The following is a 6,336-nucleotide window of genomic DNA, read 5'->3' on the forward strand; positions in this document are numbered from 1 at the left end:
TTGGCTCGATTACTTTAATGTATCTTTCTTTCCATACTTTCCTCTATTTTTTGGTTCTGTTGCTGCGCTAATGGGTGGACATAAACACAGACATGCAACGAAAGTACCTAACATTAGCGAACATTATTTACCACTCTTTCACAGTGCAGCGTTGCTGATAGCGTGCGTGGTTCAGACATAATTAGAGTGAAAGTGTTAGAATAGAAAATCAAATTATATAAATATGAACCAAAGCATTTATGAAACTCAGAAGCACATACAGGCATAATATATTGCTAATGATGAAGAAGTCCTTTTCATAGACAGATATCCTACAGGAACTGTTGATATAGACAACAGACAACCTGTTGAAAGATATTCAAAAGCTTCATTTAGCTCAAAAAGGTAAACAGAAAAAAGGAGATTAGACACTGAAGCTTTGTTCTACAAAAGTAATCATCTATTGGCTGACTTGTGAAGTCATACGTAATGACAATGCTTGATTTGTAATAACTCCATATGGTACGATCTTCCATTAAACAAAACATACAGAATATCGAGATGACCATGAGCAGTGTAAACAGCTTCCCCCTGACTGGTGTGTTTCGATAGCTGTTGTTTCGACGAGTTCTTTATTGCTACTACATTATTTTATAGGCTATAATCGTTGCCGAAGTTCATCTATACACAGTTCATTCTCGAATTCATTTCTATGTTCTAGCAACTCTCCAAATTCCTGTTAAACATTTTCCAACCTGCCTCAGCAAGATAACGCATTACATTATTTTCTTGAAACTCAACTGCCCAAAACGGTAGTAGATTAGTTGGAAAAGAAATGAATGGTGTACAGTTTTGTACTGGCTTTTATTTGTGTGTAGGTTTCCTGCTTAATTAAATAAATTCTTATAAATCTTGTTTTCGATCAGACATCAAAATTCATCTCATTGTATTTCTTTGTGATTGAACCAAAGTGTTTAAGGGGCTTCGATGCATGTTCAACCTTCAAGCAAATATTCTAAAAGCACGCTCAAAGCCTTCAGTCAAATTCTCGACCGACAAAAGATTGAACACAACACACAGCGCAACAGTATTTGGAAAAGTATGTGCAGCAGAAGTTCTCTTCACCATAAAACTCCAACATAATGGAACATTAAGCCTTACTCTCGGTACATTTCTAGAAAGCTAGAACGGTAACAATACGGCACAGTAACTACCCCTTTATTGGGATATATTTCAAAGTTCCCGTCCATGCAGCTGCACACAAGCTGCAACAGCCACGAGAGCCTGGATTTCACCAAATCATTGAAACATTTTTCAATTCATCCCACACAACGGGCACTGCATCTTCCAGCCGGTTGCACTTGGCAATCCGTTTGAAACATGGTGCAAGTATTCCGAAACGGGCACCACTCGCTCAGACACACAGTCTATTGGTATCGCTTTAACGAAAGACCCGAACAATTCCAAAGCTTCCAGAGTGTGGATCGATTGGAGGTGCATACAAACACACACACACACACACACACACACACACTAACACACACACGCCTAGTTGCCAAACTATTGTACCTGCGATGCGGATGCACGGAGCGTATCGAAATATTCTGCCTCCCCGCCGGTTCTCGGTGAAATGGAATTTCATTCAACGTCAGTCGAATATTTTATTGATGCGACATCGAAACGGTCGACGAACGGGAAGCGATCGTTTTTATTGTTGACGCCTGGCCGTCGGGATGCTGAAGAGTTCACGCGCCCGCACACATACACACAGCCACACAACATTCGTGTACAAGGACACATTTGTACGTACGCTACCGAAGGAACGTTTCGGCTACCGGGAGCTACCGTGGACGCCATCTTCAGCCCGGCGCCCCGAATACAACCAACTCCAGGGCTGCTCCAGTTTTTCGTATCGTCTTTTTTCAATTACTATGCAAATTTTACTTCACGTCCCCCTTTCTTCCCTTCCCGCACGCGGGTACGTGTGAGACCATGGGTACCGAACCTACCTATTTTCCAATCGAAGCGACTCTATCATTTGCTTTTTCTTGTGACACGGGACATAAAATTCGATTGGGATGCGCGCACTTTTTTTTCCTGCGTTGCTCTTGTCTTGGAGGATGTATCTCGATCGGTGTCTGTATTTTTTTGTCTAAGTATTCAGCTTACGTTTCATGGAGGTGTATCTGCAGTATGGATTATATCGTCGGTACCGATCGACCGGCATAGACTGCGAACTGGTGCGTGATGTGCTACGAGGTGTGTAATTTACTTGCCGAACAGATTATCATTTTCTTACCTCGATTGAAGTTTCACTTTTGCTCTGGCGCGTGTGGATGGGGAGTTGCTTTATTTTCCTAACACACACCCTCCACTGGGCAACTGGGATTATTGGTGTGCTTGGCAGAATTTATGTTAATTTGCTTACAAACGATTTAATCGAAGGAAATAGATGGCTGAAATAAGGTTTATTACATCCTTCTCAATTTAATCAAATTGTTCAAATGCTTTTGTATGCCATCAAACATATTGATTTTTCTATATAATGTAAATTAAATACTCAAAAAATTGTTTAGTGAGTAAACAACACATTCAAAAAGATTGAATTTAAAACATCAACTTACACGATTTGTTGCTTATAAAGGTGATTTTGTTTTCCACACTTTCAATATTTACAGCATAAAAAGCGTGACTTCAGCTACATTTTCTTCACCTTATCGTATCACAGCTCACTCTGTGCTCCACAGATCTGTGGCATTCTAAAGAGCAAAGTTGTGCGAAACTTGCGGAACGGCATCTAGTTTATCACCGCACACTATGCAAACGACCGTTACTGTAGCTTATGGAAATATTTTCACCGCAAAAAAGTTTCGCCACAAATCAACAGCAAAAATAGAGCAGCGTCTCACGGGAGGATCAACTTTGCAGTCAAGGTTATTTGGGTGAGACTGGCTGCTTTTGATGGTGATTTTCCAGGAACTGAAGTAAATATGGAAAACAAAAACGTTTGAAGATAGTACACAAGCTTTTTTTACTTCAAATTTTATCTTTATTGTACTTCCATACTTACCTTAACAAGTTTTTCTCTTTCATTAGTCATGCAAAATTCGATCAATCTTTCAGTGCTTCCTTTTTTGTGATTGATTTATTAACATTATTCATTAGAAATGCAAGAACGTTTTTTTATGAAAACTTTGCTCTTTCTCATTCGCTAAAGCGACCGAGCTTTCATTAATTTACCAATTTGTCATGTAACAATGTCGAAGTGTTTACAGCTTGTGCCCCTTTGGAATCTCTAGCTGTAGCTCACGCGTACATATTTTTGCTTAATTTACGATCATACATTACTCATTTACTAGAAAGAAAAGATAAACGACACATTATTACAACTTTTGCTAACCCGAATTTCCAAAACGTAAAGCCATCGCCCCTTTCTCTCCGCGTGAAACGATAATACATACAGGCACGTGCTACACATTCATTACCTCCACTGTGCAGTGCTCAGTGCCCGGTTCGTATTGGAATCGTCCGAAATACCAGCGCACACGCCACGCACACCGGCTGCTGCAATTGGGAATTGGGATTCGATAGCATTTTCGTGTTTGTTACCGTCAAACAATTGATCTTCGTTTATTGCTTTACGCTGCCCACCCCCGTCCACGGTCCAAATGCCCAGGTCCGGTTTTAGTGGCGTCGTGGTTGTTCGAATGCACGTAATACATCGACGGAAATAGCTCGATTCCAGCCCAATTCCGCCGTGCAGCAAGCCGTGTATAGGGTGCTGGATTTATGGCTTCGGCATATTGCAATTGCTCATTGGCACGCGACTTACCGAGGGCGAAACTGGTGCAATTTTCCTTTTCGCGCGCATAGATAAAGGGGCAAAGAACTCACCCACTCCCCCTACCGATTTGAATTTGATTGTTTTGGCGGAACCGTCCAGCATCGGCTATTTCATTAGAGAAAATAGCTGGTTTTTGCTTCGGATAAGCATCTATTTCGCGTTGCTTAAAAATAAAAACCCTATTTTATATGGGCTCAAAGCCTGCTTCCCATTTCCAATGTCCTTTACAGTGTCCCCTTTTTTTCCTCCAGCAAATCAAATCAAACTGTAAATGAGGTGACAATGTCTAGAAAGTGCATATAAATTCCCAATTCCTTGTGCCTGTTTAAGTTTGCTCCAAAATTGGCAGTTGCGTTTAATGTAGCAGATAAAATTGCATTTACTTCGCCCTGTCATAAAACGTCACTCATTCTTAGCAGCTTTTATTGCGAAACTTGTGTATGTGTGTGTGTGTGTGTCTGTGCGACAAAATTGCGCATCTAAAGCAGATCAAATTACTTTTGCAAAAGTTTTAAATATGCAGGCAATTTGCCAAACTAGCCGACAAAATGGGTGTGATAGAAACCTGGGGAACCAGCTTTGCTGTGGCTTCAAAAGCGTGTGTGAGTGTGTTTCGGTTGTGTTTGTGTGTGTGTGGAAATTTATGGCACACAGCCGTAAAGCGTTACAAATGCTTGTTGTAAATAAACTTACTTTTGCCAGCGAGCAACGGGAAAAAACTTCAACGAGCGGGAGCCATCAATCTGTGGCTCTGTGCGCACACATGAGACGAACGAATTGTGTAACGTTGTTTTTTGCGATCTCGAACACCGTTTTCCTTGCTTGGGAAAATATATATTTATTTATTTAAGTAGTAAAATTAAGACCGGGTACTAAAAACATTCACTTTTAATTCAAACAGTTTATCTCACCGTATTGATGCTCCCCATTGCAAAGGCTTGCGACTCTTGGCAAATAACGATCGCACGCTCAGCAACAATTTTGATCCAAAATTCCCCGAAAGCAATAAATTCCCACTTTACAGCTCCTTGGTTACGTGTTGCACGTGGCCGCTAAAGAATGGGAAACTCGGGTTTTGATCCTTCCAGACGGTGGCAACCGTTAGCAGCAGCGTTGAGCTGCAACCCTTATCGGTGCTTGACTGCAGCTTAGTGCAGATTTGGCGTTGCATTTGCTGAATCATTGGGTGCAGAGTGTGGTGGCGAACGTTGGGTCCGTCGCATACCGAATACACAAATGGCCATCAGGTTTCGGCTACCCACTTTTTACCGACTGAAAAGAACAGAAAAAATACACAAACACTCACATACACAATCCATGTACCGAGCAACTACCTAGCTGGATAGAAGGGAAACGGTTTCGGTCCTCCTAATACCTAGCTGCAGATTTTCGTCCCCCAGGAGACCGATTGAACTACGAGCGTTAGCGAAAAGTAGCACAAACTCTCAACTCAACCGGTGTTAAACTGTATTTTGTACACAAAAACTTGGAGTGTGTATGTGTGTGTGTGTGTCTGTGTGTTAAGGAGTGTTTGGGCATTCTTCCTGGAATCTTTGTTCCGCACACGGTTCCGCAAAAAAAAGGGTGGCCAAGATAACAAACATTTATTATTCCCCTGTGTGATTGATGCTGCTCTCCGTCTAGAAACTGGAATGCTCCTTGTGCTTGGTTAGTGTTGCTTTATTGCAATCAGCACGTTTTTTTGTGTGTGCGTCAAATTCCCGACAATGGTTCTGAAAAGTTCATAGGAAATGGTTGAAAGTTATTGTAAAATACCTTATTGTGATATTTTTTTAGTTTCTTTTGTATTTTCACAAAAATTCTTGCACATTTAGAAATTTAGAAAGTAAGTTTCCATAGGAGCTCACTTCCTAATGAAACTGATGTCACCATATTGTCCTGTATAAACGCTTGAAGTTGCAAAACTCGCTGTACTACTCGACCCCTCAAAACGGTTGCTTATTTTCCTACGCGTCCAGTAACAAAGAGTGTCGAGAATTTGTCTCCATTTCACCGGTATTACCGTGCAGCTGCTCCAGCAATGTGGCAACATACACACACACAAACACACAATAATTCCCGCTCTACTAACGCGCATACAATGCAATAAGCTCCAATAAGTTCCCACTATCTGATGTTGCAACGTCAACTGCCCGGGCAGCGTGCGAGCCCCAAGCCCACACCGAGACGAGATGTGTTCCTGTATCATCAACTGTCAAAGCAGAAGGTGCCGGAATTTGTTTTCGTTTCCGCACAACATGGGAAAACACGTGACATCGTTCGTTTGGGGCGCGGATCGCCGAATGTTTGTCCTGCCGTGTTTCGTTGGTTGGACGGCGAACCTTGTGCTCGGATGGCCGGATAACACTCCGGTACAAGGAAGGGGGGATAACGGAAACAGACCGCCGTGTCGCTCTGTGTCACCAGTTGTTACTACGCTATACTTCCCTGGCTGGTTGCGAGGTTTTGGATTAGGCTTCCAACTGCAGCTACCGCAATACTGGCTGGCTGGG

The sequence above is a fragment of the Anopheles coluzzii genome, chromosome 2 (genome assembly GCF_943734685.1).
Source record: "Anopheles coluzzii chromosome 2, AcolN3, whole genome shotgun sequence".
In the NCBI taxonomy this organism is placed as follows: domain Eukaryota; kingdom Metazoa; phylum Arthropoda; class Insecta; order Diptera; family Culicidae; genus Anopheles; species Anopheles coluzzii.